The 19186-nt window shown below is 45.1% G+C and overlaps 1 protein-coding gene across 4 annotated transcripts in view; it reads right to left on the minus strand.

The window, feature by feature from the left end:
• Window positions 1–19186, minus strand: part of aatkb (apoptosis-associated tyrosine kinase b) — a 404882-nt gene that overhangs the window by 62884 nt on the left and 322812 nt on the right. The gene's annotated exons all lie outside the window — the stretch shown is intronic.

The raw sequence follows: 19186 nt of genomic DNA on the forward strand, positions 1-19186 counted from the left end.
AGTCACAATGTCCAGTGGCATCACGTGCTCTGGAAGTGTTCACAATCCCTCTTCGCCCTTTGTACTCACAAACAAAATAACTCACCATTGCTGGACACCCTCAGTTGAAAACATGGAGAATCATTGTCCCAATTCTGAAGGATCTGCTTCTTTCAATGAGATTGAGTAAGCGATGGACTTTTTTTAAAAATAGGGTTTGTTGATTCTTTACTGGACTTGGCACTTCCTCTCCAGTGCTGAATATGGCCATAATAGTCTGAATGTCTGATCTCTTCCGATTCAGAAGCTCATCAGACTGGTTAGCATTTGCATGGAATGCCATCTGGGAATATCAGGTGTGGTAGCCTTTAGGATCTTACGGTGCAGTGGTAGTGCCTCTACCTTTGAGCCAGAAGGCCTAGGTTCAGGTCCCACCTGCTCCTGAGGAGTGTAATAGCATCTCTGTGTAGGTTGATTACAGTGTCTTCAATGACTCCGTTGTTGGGATTGACAGGGTAAAGGGATTGAGATCAGGTGAATGGCTGACATACAATATTCAGTGTGCAGAATGGTTGAATAATCTATTCCAGGTTTCAAGACTTCAAGAGAACCTTGGTTTAGATCAGTGATTTATCAAACGCAAATCCAAACAGTCTGATTGTCCCCTTGCCCCATTTAACATCCAGCCTCCCAATTCAAGCTGCCCTTTTCACCTTGTCACCCCCCCCCACCCCACCCCCCCTGTGCTCTCAATGACCCTGCATCAAGCACCAGATTCCCATTGATTTTACCTGGCTTCATTCAGGACAACTGTCCAATAACAAATTGCTCCAGCCAGTGTTTGGACTGCATTATAGACCTGCGAACCTTACTTCGGTTGTAGGTAAAGTGTTGGCAAGGGTTATAAGAGTTAGGATTTATAATCATCTGGAGAGGAATAAGTTGATTACGGAAAGTCAACATGGTTTTGTGAACAATAGGTCGTGCCTCAAAAACCTTATTAAGTTCTTTGCGAAGGTGACCAAAGAGGTGGATGAGGGTAAAGTGGTTGATGTGGTGTATATGGATTTCAGAAAGGCATTTGATAAGGCTCCCCATGGTAGGCTATTGCAGAAAATATGGAGGTATGGGATTGAGAGTGATTTAGCTGTTTGGCTCAGAAATTGGCTAGTTGAAAGAAGACAGAGGGTGGTAGTTGATGGAAATTGTGCATGCTGGAGTTCAGTTACATTTGGGTACCACAAGGACCTGTTTTGGGTCCACTGCTGTTTGTCATTTTTATAAATGACCTGGATGAGGGTGTAGAAGGATGGGTTAGTAAATTTACAGATGACACTGAGGTCAGTAGAGTTGTGGATAGTGACAAAGGATGTTGTAGGTTACAGAGGGACACAGACAAGCTGCAGAGCTGGGCTGAGAGGTGGCAAATTGAGTTTAATGCAGAAAAGTGTGAGGTGATTCCGTTCAGAAGGAGTAACAGGAATGATGAGCGAATGAGCTAATGGTAAGATTCTTGATAATGTAGATGAGCAGAGAGATCTCGATGTCCAGGTAAATAGATCCTTGAAAGTTGCCACCCAGGTTGATAGGGTTGTTAAGAAAACATACAGTGTGTTGGCTTTATTGGTAGAGAGATCAAGATTTGGAACCATGAGGTCATGCTGCAGCTGTACAAAACTCTGCAGTGGCTGCACTTGGAGTACTGCATGCAAGTCTGGTCACCGCATTATAGGGAGGATATGGAAGCTTTGGAAAGGGTTCTGAGGAGATTTACTTGGATGTTGCCCAGTATGGAGGGAAGGTCTAATGAGGAAAGACTGAGGGATTTGAGGCTGTTTACATTAGAGAGAAGAAGGTTGAGAGGTGATTTAATTGAGATATAAAGATAATCAGAGGGTTAGGTGGGTTGGACAGTGAGAGTTTTATTTCCTTGGATGGCAATGGCTGGCACAAGGGGACATAGCTTTAAATTGAGGGGTGATAGATATAGGACAGATGTCAGAGATAGTTTCTTTACTCAGAGACTAGTAGGGGCACGGGACAGTAGTAGAGTTGCCAACTTTACGGGCATTTAAATGGTTATTGGATGAAAATATGGACAAGAATGGAATAGTGTAGATTAGATGGGCTTCAGATTGGTTTCATAGATTGGCATAACATTGAGGGCTGGAGAGCTGTAATGTTCTATGTTCTATGTTCTATTAATATTGCATGCATGACTTTGCTGTTCAATTATACTGTGCAGCATTAATGATAAATGTATTCATAGACTATTCCTCTGCCTGTGTGTTCAGCCTACACAAGAGAAACACTATTTAAGTACTGCAGTTTGTTGAAACTTTTCAATGACCACTCATCAGGACAATTTGCAAGAATGCCAATGTGAAGAGGAGCAATTTAATATACTGCTTGTGATGAACATGCTTCCACTACCTCTCAGACACGAATAACATGCTGCTCCTCCTTGCACTAGGATTTCTTGCAGATTGTCCTAATGCAGATATTCCCAAACTTAAGGGTGGGGGCGGGACCCTGAGCTGACATTTCAGAGCCATGAGCTGAGGTCTCACTGAGGGGTTGTGACAATTTTCAAGCCATGAAATGGGGTCACTGCGAGAAAAGGTATTAATCAGAGTCATAGACAACTGATTCATTATCTGGCATGAAGGTGGTTTGCAGAAACACCCAGAGTTTAAAGAATGGACAGTTTGGAAGAGCTCAGTGTAGGTTGCTGACTTGAAACAAATTCATTAATGGGATGTAGGTGTCATGTTCACGGTCACTTTATTCAACATGGATAAACACATTACAAGTTACGAAGCTGATATTACAGTAAAGCCAACTCATTGCTATGCATACAGATTGAAAAAGCAACGCAGACTAACAGCCAAGCAGAGGCGCAGCTTTGTTTACTTACACAGTGTCCCTGAGCACGAACGATCTTAAAAGCAAAAGAGGGGGGGAAAATACACCTCCAACAACGGACATTGGTGGCAGGGTTAGCTTTCTCTGTTTATCCCCAGATCCCCTCCCAGCTCATTTGGGAATGAAAGATAAATTGATGGGATGAAGAGGAATGGGAAATATAATTGTGTAGCACAGCACAGCACAGTCTAGTTGGCCTGAGAGATCTGGGCTTATGTTCTAGTGCAGGGGGTGCCAAAACTGTGGGTCATGACCTGCAGTGGGCTTGCAGGATGAGCTCTTGGGATTGTGAGTTCCAATCAGTCATGGCGGCTGTGGAGTATTAAAATCCGTCTCTTTACATGCTTGGGACTGTTTCTTTTGTTAGGCCTTGCTTAATCATCTGTTCTCTGAGTCCCGAATGCTGCTGTGAGCTTGAAAGAAACCCAGAAAGCTTAAACCCATTCTCTGCTCAACAACCCATCCCCATCCTCCCCATTCAACAAGCCTCCAACCCTCTCACTCCCACTCAACCAATCCCTGCCCAATGTCAACAAACAGCCCCATCTCCACTCTCACTCTGAGGTTACAGGACGTCTGAGATAGTAACATGGGGGCACGCTGGGAAGAAGTTTGGGAAACATTGTTCTAATATGTGCAAGACAAATATCTTTCACAAATGGGATCATTTCCTTCCACCAATACGCAAGTTCTGTACTACCAAATGTCTATAAACAGCATTGTGAATCCTATCAGAGCATCTCATCATTGACCATTCACTGGAGTTAACAGAGGATCTCTGTCACATTGCTGTTCTGTAAGTTTAAAGGTAAAGTCATTATAATCCTAGCATTCCATTGGGCTGCTTTCCCATCACAGAGAGACAACTGGTGCTAGTTCAATGTGAGGGTCACCACACCTCAGGTGAGGGGAGAGGTGAGAAGGGGAACTCTTCATTGTAACCTCAGTGGGTGTGGGAATTGAACTCATGTTGTTAATGTCATTCTAAACTGCAGACCATCAATCCAGCCAACTGAGTTAACCAAACCATGGCCTTCATTCAATTGTGAAATACAGTTTGATTCAACAGATAGTTTAAGGCAATTTAAGCAATGGCTAAATAAATCAAAGATGGACCATATTGCTTTAATTTCCTGCTGACCGTTTTTCACATTTGTCTCATCTACAACTGCTGTCAGGCTTCCGCGAATCCAAAACCCAAAACTGAGGGGGAAGGATTGGTGCTGGGCCCACTATTTTTCATCATTTATATAAATGATTTGGATGTGAGCGTAAGAGATACAGTTAGTAAGTTTGCAGATGATACCAAAATTGGAGGTGTAGAAGTTTATTTCACATTACAATGGGGTCTTGATCAGATGGGCCAATGGGCTGAGAAGTGGCAGATGGAGTTTAATTTAGATAAATGCAAGGTGCTGCATTTTGGGAAAGCAAATCTTAGCAGGACTTATACACTTAATGGTAAGGTCCGAGGGAGTGTTGCTGAACAAAGAGACCTTGGAGTGCAGGTTTATAGTACCTTGAAAGTAAAGTCGCAGGTAGATAGGATAGTGAAGAAGGCATTTGATATGCTTTCCGTTATTGGTCAGAATATTGAGTACAGGAGTTGGGAGGTCATATTGCAGCTGTACAGGACATTGGTTAGGCCACTGTTGGAATATTGCGTGCAATATTGGAAGGATGTTATGAAACTTGAAAGGGTTTAGAAAGGATTTACAAGGATATTGCCAGGGTTGGAGGATTTGAGCTACAGGGAGAGGTTGAATAGGCTGGGGCTGTTTTCCCTTGAGCGTCGGAGGCTGAAGGGTGACCTTATACAGGTTTATAAAATCATGAGGTTGTTGGATAAGTAGATAAAGTCTTTTCCCTCTAGTCCAGAACTAGACAGCATAGATTTAGGATGAGAGGGGAAAGATTTAAAAGGGACCTAAGTGGCAACTTTTTCATGCAGAGGGTGGTACACATATGCAATGAGCTGCCAGAGGAAGTGATGGAGGCTGGTACAATTGTGACATTTAAAAGGTATCTGGATGGGTATATGAATAGGAAGGGTTTAAAGGGATATGGGCCAAGTGCTGGCAAATGGGACTGGATTGGATTAGGATATCTGGTTGGCATGGACAAGTTGGACTGAAGGGTCTGTTTTCGTGCTGTACATCTCTATGATTCTATGAGGTGTCTATGAGGTGAACAGGACAAATTACCTCAACACTCTTCAATCAATCATTACCTTCAGTAAGCCTTGCAGACTGTAAACTAGGATGCGAACAAACACAGGGAGCATACACTACAGTTTAAAGATATAGAGGTAGCAAAACAAAATGAAGAACCACTTGTGGAATTAAATGAGAATACAATCCACATGACAAATAGTTCCATTTGTTTCATTGTCTTTTGCTTGAACTGTTTGGTAAATACAGCAAATTCACAGTGAGAATTTTTAAAAATTCTTTTATGTTAGCTTTTTTTTGACAAGATTTCTAGCTCAGGGTGATGAAAAGAATGTAAGCTAGCTCACTGAGCTTGAAGGTTTGTTTTCAGACGTTTCGTCACCATACTAGATAACCCCAACGATGAGAGTCTCTGGTGAAGTGCTGGTGGTATGTCCCACCTCTCTATTTATAGGTCTTGGTTTTTTAAGGTGGGTGATTTCATTTCCAGGTTTTTTTCAAGGGAAGGTAGATAGGATCTAAATTGATGTGTTTATTTATGGAGTTCTGGTTAGAATGCTGTGCCTCTAAGAATTCGCGTGCATGTCTTTGTTTCACCTGTCCTAGGGTGTGTGTGCTGTCCCAGACAAAGTGGTTTCTTCTTTGTCTGGATATACAGAAACCAGTGATAGGAGGTTGTGTCTTTTAGTGGCCAGTTGGGTAGCCTGGTGGCAAGTTTCCTGCCAGTTTGTCTGATGTAGTGTTTTTTATAGTCCTTGCATGGTATCTTGTAAATGACTTTCGTTTTGCTGGTAGTATCTATTGGATCCTTCAGGTTCATCAGTCGCTGTTTAAGTGTGTTGGTAGGTTTGTGGGCTACCATGATGCCAAGATGTCTGAGTAGTCTGGAAGTCATTTCTGATATGTCTTTGATGTAAGGTAAAGTTTAGTTTGTGTCGTGTCTGCTTGTTTGGGCTCGTTTCTGAGAAATCGGCGGATTGTGTTTATTGGGATGGTAGTGGACCTGTGCCTCACCACCCACTTCACATTCAATAACAAAAACTACAAATAAGTCATCGGAACACCTATGATATCACCAATATCAGGGCTCATAGCAGAAGCAGTAATGCAGAGACTTGAACAAGCTGTCCTCTCATCTATCCAACCCAAACTTTGGATCTGCTACGTAGATGACACCTTTGCCATCACAAAACGGAACAACTTCGAGGAAATATCCAACACCTTCAACAATATCCTGTCAGGTGTAAAATTCACAAAAGAGGAGGAGAACAACAACAGACTCCCATTCCTGGATGTGACAGTTGAACGTACAGTTTACAGAAAGCTTCAAACCAGCATCTACAGAAAAACAACAAACACGGACCAAATACTTAACTTCAGTAGCAATCATCCCAACACCCACAAACAGAGCTGCATCAAGACATTATTTCAATGAATTACATCACATTGCAGCACCCAAGAACTACAAAAATCAGAAGAAAAATATCTATATAATGTTTTCAAGAAAAATGGGTACCCAATAAACTCAGATTCCTCAGAAACAAGCCCAATGAAGCAGACACAACGCAACCAAAAACTACAGTCACATTATCTTACATCGAACATATATCAAAAATGACTTCCAGACTACTCAGACCCCTTGGCATCATAGCAGCCCACAAATCTACCAACACCCTTAAACAACTACTAATGAACCTGAAGGATCCAACAGATACCACCAGCAAAATTAACGTCATTTACAAGATACTATACAAGAACTATGAAAAACACTACATCGGACAAACTATCAGGAAACTTGCCAGCAGGATACATGAACACCAACTGGCCACTAAAAGACATGACCCCCTATCACTAGTTTCTATACATACAGACAAAGAAGGACACCACTTTGACTGGAACAACACCCACAACCTAGGACAGGCGAAACAAAGACATGCATGAGAATTTTTAAGAGGCAGGGCATTCTAGCCAGAACTCCATAACTAAACACATCAATTTAGATCCTATCTACCTTCCCTTGAAAAAAAGAACCAGAAATGACATCACCCACCTTAAGAGACCAAGACCTATAAATAGAGAGCAGGACATACCACCAGCACTTCACCTGAGACTCTCACTGATGATGTTACCTAGTATGGTGACGAAAACAAACCCTCCAGCTCAGCGAGCTAACTTACATTCTTCAATTCTTTCTAATGTTGTGGGTAGCATTGGCCACACCAGCGTTTATGGTCCACCCCTAATTGGTCTGGGAAAGTAAGTGGTGAGCTGCCTTCTTGTACGGCTGTACCCCTTGTAAGGAGGTCAGTTTCAGGACTTTGACCCAGCAACATGGAGGAACAGCGTGGTGATTGACTTGGAGTGCAGCCCTTGACCATCTAAGTAGTAGAGGGTGTGGATTTCGAAGGTACTGTCAAAAGAGCCTAGGTGAATCTTTGCAGTACATTTTGTAAATGGTGCATACTGCTGCTACTGAGCGTCAGTGGTGGAGGGAGTGGATGTTTATGGATGTGGTGCCAATCAAGTGAGCATTTTTTCCCTGGATGATATTAAGCTTCTTGAGTGTTGCTGCAGCTGCAGATAAGAGGGGAGTATTCCATCACATTCCTGACTTGTGCCTTGTAGATGGCAGATCAGACTTTGGAGAAAAGTTACTCACTGCAGAATACAGAGCCTCTGATCTACTCCACAGTATATATATATATATATGACCAGTCCCATTCAGTTTCTGATTAATGGTAATATCCAGAATGTTTACAGTGGGGCATTGAGTGATGGTAATGCCACTGAACGTTATAGGCAGTGGTTAGATTGTCTCTAATTGTTCACTGGTCAGGCAGCATCCAAGGAGCAGGAGAATCGACGTTTCGGGCATGAGCCCTTCTTCAGGAAACGCCGATTCCTGAAGAAGGGCTCATGCCCGAAATGTTGATTCTCCTGCTCCTTGGATGCTGCCTGACCCGCTGCGCTTTTCCAGCAACACATTTTCAGCTCTGATCTCCAGCATCTTCAGTCCTCACTTTCTCCTCTAATTGTTCACCGCAGATTTCCTAGCCTCTGGCTTGTTTTTGCAGTCACTGTAATTATACAACAGTTCCAGTTCAGCTTCTGTTCGATGGTAACCCCCAGGATGTTGATAATGGGGGATTCAATGATGGTTATGCCTTTGAATGACGAATGCTGGGTCTATCAGTAAGGACTGTGAGATTGATTGCAAATGTACAGACATCAGAAGCTGTTACGGGTTTTATCCTAATGCACTGATAACCTTGACATTACAAATCCTGAAGAATACAGGCTGTTGTCAAATTGCTCCTCATACACTACATTAGGATGTCAGGCACATGCACTAACAACAGGGTACCAGGAAAGAGCAGACAACCTAAAAGTAAATGCAGACATTTCTAATGGACATCTTTATTAACTCTTTAAAGGCAGGTTCATCTGAAAGGCTGGTGAGAGGGCAAATGCTTGACTTTCACACAGGGATTTGATTTCTAAAGCCATCTGGAGTAGATTGGCCTCAAGTGATTCCAGTGAATCAAAACACAATCAAAGTATTCGACTGACTGTCATCATTAATAAAGTTAGCGGAAGCCTGTGCACACTGCAGGCTCATTATCATTTAGAACAACACTATGTCGCATTAGTGATTTCCTCAGCTCTTGAAAACTGCTAATGTTATACCTGAGATCCTGCACACAGACACAATCTGATATATTTATGTGTGAGGAAGACAAGGTCGTAACATTTTGTTCCAGCATGCTGAGGAAATATGTGACATTATAGTTTGAAGTGCAAGAGGAAGCTCTCACAGTTACACACCAGCAGTGTATGGAATGTCTGGTGGGTGGATGTGCTGTACATGAGCAGTATCTGCTAGGGACAGGCCCCACTGTGCAAAAAAATGGTGTATGGATTGAATGCATGTGTACAATATCAGTTGTGAGTGCACATCATATTTGTAATATCTGATGTAGATACACCGCAGACACAATAGGCTAAATTCTGTGCCATAAAGTTTCTTTGTGCAATATAACTTATGGGTGCAATATTAGCTGGGGGTATAGCCTACATGTGGAATATTTGCGATGGATCTATCAGCTGGTGATATATTCGTGACGCATGTAATTTCTTTCTTGCTGTGAAAATGATAACGTGAATTTGCAAACTTTGATTTCTTGGGGAATGGACATCCTGTTCTGGAATCTATGATAATTTGTGAGCTGCCCTGGTAGAAATTGATCAAACCTGCTCACAAATTGCAGTTCAAAGCACTCTGCTGCTCTGCACTAAAACCAAAGTTCCCTTTCCCATATACCTGCCCTTTAGATTCAAAGCGAGGGTCAGGAATCAGCAATTGACTTTGACAGCGAGAACCTGGGATTTCACTGTAAGTATTCATCAGAACTTGCTCTTTTAACTCCAAGCATGCTGCAGCACCTCAGTGTTCAAGTAAATGTGCAGGAGAAACAGAAAAAGGAAATTCAGCAGGTCTGGCAGCATCTACGGGGAAAAAAACAGAATTAACTCTTCGAGTCCAGTGACACTTCATCAGAACGGTGGAGGAGAGAATCCAAGAAACAAACTCAAAATACTTTATTTTTCTTTTATATGTCTATATACGAGATGGTGGTGCAGTGCCAGAGGATTGCAAGACTGCTAATCCAGTCAGTCTAACCTCTGTTCTCGGTGAATTATTGGACAAACTGTCATGTAGGAAGGCACGGATTAATCAAAGCCAGTCAGCATGGATTTGTTAAAGGACGAAATGTTTCTGATTAAATTGATTGAATTTTTTGAGGAGGCGGCAAGGAAGGTTAATCAGGGCAGTATGATTGATGTGAGCTGCAGAGATTCTAGTGAGGCTTTTAACAAGGTTCCACATGGCAGACTGGTTAAAAAAGTATTAAGCCATTTAAACGGAAAATATAGCAAGCTGGATACACGTTTGGCTCAGTGGCAATACACAAGGGAGAATTGTCGCTGAGTGTTTTTACGACTGGAAATCTGTTACCTGTGGAGTTTAACAGTGCTGACTCCCCTGTTTTCTGTGAAATATATTAATGCATCGGACATAGATGTGGTGTGCATCTTTGAGAAGTTTAGAGATAGCGCAAAAACAAGTCACATGGTTGGTAGTGAGGAGGACAGCGGTAGACAACAGGAAGATATCAATAGGCTGATCAAGTGGGTAGAAGAAACACAAAAGGAATTCAACTCATAGAAAGGAGAGCTGGTGAACTTGGAGAGGCCAATCAAGGCAGAGAAAAACACAATTAGTGGGAGATTACTCAGAAGAAGTGAGGAATGTTGGAGTGAATGTCCACATATATTTGAAGGTAACAGGGCAGGGCAGGAAGATGAGAATGAAAGCACAAGGAATCTTTTCCTTTATTAGCCTAGATATAGAATACAAAAGTACACGGAAATCACGTTGGGACTGTCTAAATCTTTATTCTGGATTAGTGGTGCTGTTCAGGCAGCATCCAAGTAGCTTCGAAATCGACGTTTCGGGCAAAAGCCCTTCATCAGGAATGAAGGCAGTGAGCCTGAAGCGTGGAGAGATAAGCTAGAGGAGGGTGGGGGTGGGGAGAAAGCAGCATAGAGTACAATGGGTGAGTGGGGGAGGGGATGAAGGTGATAGGTCAAGGAGGAGAGGGTGGAGTGGATAGGTGGAAAAGAAGATAGGCAGGTAGGACAAGTCCAGACAAGTTATGGGGACAGTTACTGAGCTGGAAGTTTAGAACTAGGGTGAGGTGGGGGAAGGGGAAATGAGGAAACTGTTGAAGTCCACATTGATGCCCTGGGGTTGAAGTGTTCCGAGGCGGAAGATGAGGCGTTCTTCCTCCAGGCGTCTGGTGGTGAGGGAGCGGCGATGAAGGAGGCCCAGGACCTCCATGTCCTCGGCAGAGTGGGAGGGGGAGTTGAAATGTTGGGCCACGGGGCGGTGTGGTTGATTGGTGCGGGTGTCCCGGAGATGTTCCCTAAAGCGCTCTGCTAGGAGACGCCCAGTCTCCCCAATATAGAGGAGACCGCATCGGGAGCAACGGATACAATAAATGATATTAGTGGATGTGCAAGTAAAACTTTGATGGATGTGGAAGGCTCCTTTAGGGCTTGAATAGAGGTGAGGGAGGAGGTGTGGGCGCAGGTTTTACAGTTCCTGCGGTGGCAGGGGAATGTGCCAGGATTGGAGGGTGGGTTGTTTGGGGGCGTGGACCTGACCAGGTAGTCGCGGAGGGAACGGTCTTTGCGGAAGGCGGAAAGGGGTGGGGAGGGAAATATATCCCTGGTAGTGGGGTCTGTTTGGAGGTGGCGGAAATGTTGGCGGATGATTTGGTTAATGCGAAGGTTGGTAGGGTGGAAGGTGAGCACCAGGGGTGTTTTGTCCTTGTTACGGTTGGAGGGGTGGGGTCTGAGGGCGGAGGTGCGGGATGTGGACGAGATGCATTGGAGGGCATCTTTAACCACATGGGAAGGGAAATTGCGGTCTCTAAAGAAGGAGGCCATCTGGTTGTTCTGTGGTGGAACTGGTCCTCCTGGGAGCAGATCCGGCGGAGGCGGAGGAATTGGGAATACGGGATGGCATTTTTGCAAGAGGTAGGGTGGGAAGAGGTGTAATCCAGGTAACTGTGGGAGTCGGTGGGTTTGTAAAAAATGTCAGTGTCAAGTCGGTCATCATTAATGGAGATGGAGAGGTCCAGGAAGGGGAGGGAGGTGTCAGAGATGGTCAAGGTAAATTTAAGGTCAGGGTGGAATGTGTTGGTGAAGTTGATGAATTGCTCAACCTCCTCGCGGGAGGTGGCGCCAATGCAGTCATCAATGTAGTGGAGGAAGAGGTGGGGAGTGGTGCCGGTGTAATTACGGAAGATCAACTGCTCTACATAGCCAACAAAGAGACAGGCATAGCTGGGGCCCATACGTGTGCCCATGGCTACTCCTTTGGTCTGGAGGAAGTGGGAGGATTCAAAGGAGAAATTGTTAAGGATGTGGACCAGTTCGGCCAAACGAATGAGAGTGTCGGTGAAAGGGTACTGTTGGGGACGTCTGGAGAGGAAAGAACGGAGGGCTTGGAGGCCCTCGTCATGGCGGATGGAGGTGTAGAGGGATTGGATATCCATGGTGAAGATGAGGCATTGGGGGCCAGGGAAACGGAAGTCTTGGAGGAGGTTGAGGGCGTGGGTGGTGTCTCAAACGTATGTGGGGAGTTCCTGGACTAGGGGGGATAGTACAGTGTCGAGGTAGGTAGAGATGAGTTCAGTGGGGTAGGAGCATGCTGAGACAATGGGTCAGCCAGGGTGGTCAGGCTTGTGGATCTTGGGAAGGAGGTAGAACCAGGCAGTGCGGGGTTCCCGGACTATGAGGTTGGAAGCTGTGGGTGGGAGATCTCCTGAGGTGATGAGGTTCTGTATGGTCTGGGAGATGATGGTTTGGTGATGGGGGGTGGGGTCATGGTTGAGGGGGTAGTAGGAAGAGGTGTCCTCGAGTTGACGTTTGACTTCAGAGGTGTAGAGGTCAGTGTGCCAGACTACCACTGCGCCCCCTTTATCCGCTGGCTTGATGGTGAGGTTGGGATTGGAGCAGAGGGGTTGGAGGGCTGCGCGTTGTGAGGGTGAGAGATTGGAGTGGGGGAGGGGGGTAGACAGGTTGAGGCGGTTAAAGTCCTGGCGGCAGTTGGAAATGAAGAGGTCGAGGGCAGGTAATAGGCAAGCGCGGGGTGTCCAGGTGGATGCAGTGTGTTGGAGGTGGGCGAAGGGGTCCTCAGAAGGTGGGCGGGAGTCCTGATTGTGAAAGTAAGCTCGGAGGCGGAGGTGATGGAAGAATTGTTCGACATCTGATACGAATTGATACAATTGATACGAAAGTCGGAGGAGTTGTAGACAGTCAGGAAGGATATGGCAGGTTACAGCGGGATATAGAGAAGCTGCAGAGCTGGGCAGAAAGGTGGCAAATGGAGTTCAATGTAGCTAAGTGTGAAGTGATTCACTTTGGTAAGAGTAATAAAAAGATGGATTACTGGGCTAATGGTAGACTACTTGGTAGTGTGGAAGAGCAGAGGGATCTTGGTGTCCATGTACACAGATCTCTGAAAGTTGCCACCCAGGTAAATAGTGCAGTGAAGAAGGCATATGGCGTACTGGCTTTTATTGGTAGAGGAATTGAGTTCCGGAGTCCTGAGGTCATGTTACAGTTGTATAAGACTCTGGTGCGGCCGCATCTGGAATATTGTGTGCAGTTTTGGTCGCCATACTATAGGAAGGATGTGGAGGCACTGGAACGGGTGCAGAGGAAGTTTACCAGGATGTTGCCTGGTATGGTAGGGAGATCCTATGAGGAAAGGCTGAGGCACTTGGGGTTGTTTTCTTTGGAGAAAAGAAGGTTTAGGGGTGATTTGATAGAGGTGTACAAGATGATTAGGGGGTTAGATAGGGTTGACAGTGAGAACCTTTTTCCACGTATGGAGTCAGCTATTACAAGAGGGCATAGCTTTAAATTAAGGGGGGGTAGATATAGGACTGATGTTAGGGGTAGGTTCTTCACTCAGCGAGTCGTAAGTTCATGGACTGCCCTGCCAGTAGCAGTAGTGGACTCTCCCTCTTTATGGGTATTTAAGCGGGCATTGGATAGGTATATGGAGGATAGTGGGTTAGTGTAGGTTAGGTGGGCTTTGATCGGCGCAACATCGAGGGCCGAAGGGCCTGTACTGCGCTGTATTCTTCTATGTTCTATGTTCTATGTTCTATCACGGCGTGTATTAAATTCATTGATGCGTGGACGGAGGGGGATGAAGGTGAGTCCTTTGCTGAGGACTGATCGTTCGTCCTCAGTGAGGGGGAGGTCTGGGGGGATGGTGAAAACTCGGCAGGGCTGGGAGCTGGGATCTGGTGTGGGTGTAGAGTTGGAAGTGGGGGCGGAACCTGTACCTGGAGTGGGTGTGATGGTGGGGGGAATGGGGGTGGAGTCATGAGCAGGGGTAGTGTTCCCCTCGGGGTTCTGGGGAGTGGGGATAGTGACAGTGGGGTCTGTCGGGGGCATGTGGTCATCACCCTTAACAATTCCTGCTTTGAATCCTCCCACTTCCTCCAGACCAAAGGGGTAGCCATGGGCACATGTATGGGCCCCAGCTATGCCTGTCTCTTTGTTGGCTATGTAGAGCAATTGATCTTCCGTAATTACACCGGCACCACTCCCCACCTCTTCCTCCGCTACACTGATGACTGCATTGGCGCCACCTCGTGCTCCCGCGAGGAGGTTGAGCAATTCATCAACTTCACCAACACATTCCACCCTGACCTTAAATTTACCTGGACCATCTCTGACACCTCCCTCCCCTTCCTGGACCTCTCCATCTCCATTAATGACGACCGACTTGACACTGACATTTTTTACAAACCCACCGACTCCCACAGCTACCTGGATTACACCTCTTCCCACCCTACCTCTTGCAAAAATGCCATCCCGTATTCCCAATTTCTCCACCTCCGCCGCATCTGCTCCCAGGAGGACCAGTTCCACCACAGAACACATCAGATGGCCTCCTTCTTTAGAGACCGCAATTTCCCTTCCCACGTGGTTAAAGATGCCCTCCAACACATCTCATCTACATCCCGCACCTCCGCCCTCAGACTCCACCCCTCCAACCGTAACAAGGACAGAACGCCCCTGGTGCTCACCTTCCACCCTACCAACCTTTGCATAAACCAAATCATCCGCCAACATTTCCGCCACCTCCAAACAGACCCCACTACCAGGGATATATTTCCCTCCCCACCCCTTTCCGCCTTTCGCAAAGACCGTTCCCTCCGCGACTACCTGGTCAGGTCCACGCCCCCAAACAACCCACCCTCCAATCCTGGCACATTCCCCTGCCACCGCAGGAACTGTAAAACCTGCGCCCACAACTCCTCCCTCACCTCTATCCAAGGCCCTAAAGGAGCCTTCCACATCCATCAAAGTTTTACTTGCACATCCACTAATATCATTTATTGTATCCGTTGCTCCCGATGCGGTCTCCTCTACATTGGGGAGACTGGGCGCCTCCTAGCAGAGCGCTTTAGGGAACATCTCCGGGACACCCGCACCAATCAACCACACCGCCCCGTGGCCCAACATTTCAACTCCCCCTCCCACTCTGCCGAGGACATGGAGGTCCTGGGCCTCCTTCACCGCCGCTCCCTCACCACCAGACGCCTGGAGGAAGAACGCCTCATCTTCCGCCTCGGAACACTTCAACCCCAGGGCATCAATGTGGACTTCAACAGTTTCCTCATTTCCCCTTCCCCCACCTCACCCTAGTTCTAAACTTCCAGCTCAGTAACTGTCCCCATAACTTGTCTGGACTTGTCCTACCTGCCTATCTTCTTTTCCACCTATCCACTCCACCCTCTCCTCCTTGACCTATCACCTTCATCCCCTCCCCCACTCACCCATTGTACTCTATGCTACTTTCTCCCCACCCCCACCCTCCTCTAGCTTATCTCTCCATGCTTCAGGCACACTGCCTTCATTCCTGATGAAGGGCTTTTGCCCAAAACGTCGATTTCGAAGCTACTTGGATGCTGCCTGAACTGCTGTGCTCTTCCAGCACCACTAATCCAGAATTTGGTTTCCAGCATCTGCAGTCATTGTTTTTACCTCTGTCTAAATCTTTAACCAGGCCGCTACTTGAGCACTATGTGCGGTTCTGATTACTTCATGACAGAAAAGATCTAACTGCATTAGAAAAGGTGCAGAGGAGATTTCCCAGGATGTTGCCACTTCTAGCAAAATGCAGCTATGAGGAAATATTGGATAGTCTGAAGTTCTTCTCCTTGGAAGAGAGGCGGCTGAGGTGGGAATCTGATTAAGGTCTACAAAAGTTGTGAGGGGCCTTGATAGAAAGAATGCAAATCGCCAAATTATTTTAGCAGAGAGGTCAGTGACTAGGGGGCGATAGATTTAAAACAAATACTGGAGGAGAAATATTAAAGTGGAGGTGAGTAGGGGTCTGGACCTGACTGCCTGAAAATGTGTTGGTCATCTGGAAATATGCCATAACCTCCCGGGATAGGGAGCTAATGATGGAAAATGGGATTCTTGGGTAGTTCATTTATCAGCTGCACAGTCAAAATGAATCCTTCCATTCTATAAATTTCTTTCTATTTCTAAATATTCTAAAATAGGAGGAATGTGGGGACAGGGTGGAGAGGGATCATACCCAACTGGGTCTCTGAGCAGAGCCAGCAAGGGCATGATGCTTTATTGTGCCGTAACAATTCTGTGACTGTATGATTTGATTCCATGTGAGCGATATGGTGATGGTTGAACCACCTTCTTGAACTGCTGCTGTCCAATGGTAAACCCTCAGTGCCATGAGGGGGGGAATTCCAGGGGTTGGACTCAGTGACAGTTGAAGTAACAGCGATATAGTTCTGATTCAGGAGAGTGTGAGAGAACGTGATCCCACACATTTTGCAGCCCTTGTGTTTTCTACATATTATTTTCATCCATATTCCCGACTATTTTTATCGGACATCACAAAGTGAATGAAATGTGACATTCAAACATTACAGTAAAATATTTGACTGTCAATAAAAGCTAGATAATATATCAGTATTCAGAGAATACTTTTTGTTTGAAATATAATGAATGCAAATTCTAACTTTGACCTACACTGTGATTGGGATGTGGGTTGAAATGAGAAACTACGTAGTCTAGCAGTTCAACAATGAGTTTAATCATCAGGGCTGCAGATAACACAACCCATTGTTTTCCTTCAATCGAAATATCCCAAGTAAACAAACAGAGCTAAGAGAACTGAACAATCCTGATGTACAGCCATTAAACCCTATATTTGGCTTTGGACAAAATGTTCTCAAGATTTAGTTGCCTACTGTTCTGGCCTGGCAATGTTGTTTTTGTGAATTTAAGCCATAAATTGTCCAAATCACACCTTATTTTCTGAGCTTGCAGCAAGCACGTAATTTAACAATAATTCATATTCATTTATCACCTTTAGTGCAGTAAAATGAGCTAAACAGGAATAATTATTTGACACTGAGCTGCATAAAATTATATTGGGATAGTTGAGCATCAGGTCCATCAAAACAGGACTTTTAAGGAGCACTTTAAAGGAGGAAAGGGAGGTGGTGAGGTTTAGGGAGCAGATTTCCGAGCTAAAAGACTTGGCAGCTGTGGGCTCAACTGTCAATGGTCTAGCAATGGAAGTCAGGAACACTCAGGAAGTCAAGATTAGAAGATGGAGGAGATTTTGTAGTTTGTGAGGCTGCTAAATGAAGTGACAAAGACAGAAAGGGAGAGGGTGAGAAGGCCATGGAAGGCCTTGAAAACTACGGTGAATATAATTTAACAAACTCCAAATAAACTCAGCAACATAGAAGTAACCTTTTGCGAATGTTTTCTCTGTCTGTTATACACAAGTTTTATGAAGAGGGTATTTAATTTCTGAAGCTCTTTCATCTACCAAAAGAACTTCAACAACACTCATGGCACAGCAACTATCTGTTCGGATTTGTCCAGAGTGCAACTGTGCTTCCTGAGTTCGATGGAGGCTGGTTGGTGGAAAAGGCGCATCCTAACACAGGCCCAACAGCAGTTTGCCTAGCAACGACCGTGAAATGGGCCGTCATTCTGAAAAACTGAATAAAAGATTTCCAAGACTTAATTAAAAAAATGGAATTTAGGGTCTGGCTCCCAAGATGAGAATACCTTTCAAATTAGAGAGTAGTATGGGTATGGAATGCTTTGCCTGCAACGGTGGTAGATTTGCCAAGTTTAAGTGCATTTAAGTCGTCATTGGACAGGCATATGGACATACATGGAATAGTGTAGGTGGGATGGACTTCAGATTAGTATCACAGGGTGGCGCAACAGGGCCAAAGGGACTGTACTGCGCTGTAATGTTCTATATTCTAAAAAAAGAACTGAGTTTGTGATACTTGTGGTGGTAGATGGATGAAAGTGGGAAAAGATGATGCAGCCATTTTAGGTTCTGGATTCTGCAAGTATTGGATGTATCATTTATCTTTATATTGTAAATATAACAAAAGCCTTAATAGAAATGGCAGTGGGGACTATTTTGCTTTGATAGAGTCTGTACAGTCTCAGCCATAAAGGAAAAGTCACTGTTTGTCTCCTGGATCGTGGGGCTCCACTCTCAGTAGAGAAAGACAAAGGCAACCATGCTGGGAGTGACCATGCCTTAGGCAAGGGGAGAGATTGAGAAGGAGAGTTCTTCATTGGTAACCTCAGTCAGTACAGGAATTGAATCCCTGCTGTTAGCATCACTCGGCATAAAGAAGCTGCCCAACCAACTAAGCTAACTAAACAATATGAGCAATGATGCTCTCATATTCCTCACGCTTTTGGGTTGGGCATTTAATCAAGACAAATCCTGAATATTTTGCACATGCAGCAACAATTTCAATCAGGCTTTGCACAATTAAGTTTCACCAAAACTCAGCTTCACATTGAGGTGCTTAAATGTTGGATTTGAAATGCAAACACATGAGGGTATGGGGTATGGAGCTTCAACTTTGTCCTGACCAGCCTGTCACTGAAACCTTGGTCTCACCTAAGTCTCCTGAAGCAACACAATATCATTGAACCTACAACTGCATATTAACGTGCAAAGGATAGATATTAGCTAGATTGTCAGCAAAGAAATAAATGACACTAAAAACAAAATTTTAATTTTGTTTTCAAAAGACATGCATCCAATGAAATATTCATGCACAAGCTGCCTTTTCAAAAATACAACGCCGTAATGAATCCAGCGTTAGCTGTCTGTCTGGGATCTGTGCTCAGTACAACACCTTAATTTTTTCTTCATTGTATACAAACTCACAGGGTACAGACTCAATTTACAAAAGCAGACTTCACTTTTATCTCATACTTTATCCCCCACCTGCATCCACCTATCGCCTTCCCAGCTACCTTCCTCCCCAGCCCCAACCCCACCTTACTATTTATCTCTCAGTCCCCTTCCCCCTCCACATTCCTGATGAAGGGCTTATGCCCGAAATGTCGACTGTCCTGCTCCTTGGCTGCAGCCTGCTCTGCTGTGACTTTCCAGCACCACACCTTTCGACCCTGACTCTCCAGCATCT

Source organism: Chiloscyllium punctatum, chromosome 39, assembly GCF_047496795.1.
Source record: "Chiloscyllium punctatum isolate Juve2018m chromosome 39, sChiPun1.3, whole genome shotgun sequence".
Classification (NCBI taxonomy): domain Eukaryota; kingdom Metazoa; phylum Chordata; class Chondrichthyes; order Orectolobiformes; family Hemiscylliidae; genus Chiloscyllium; species Chiloscyllium punctatum.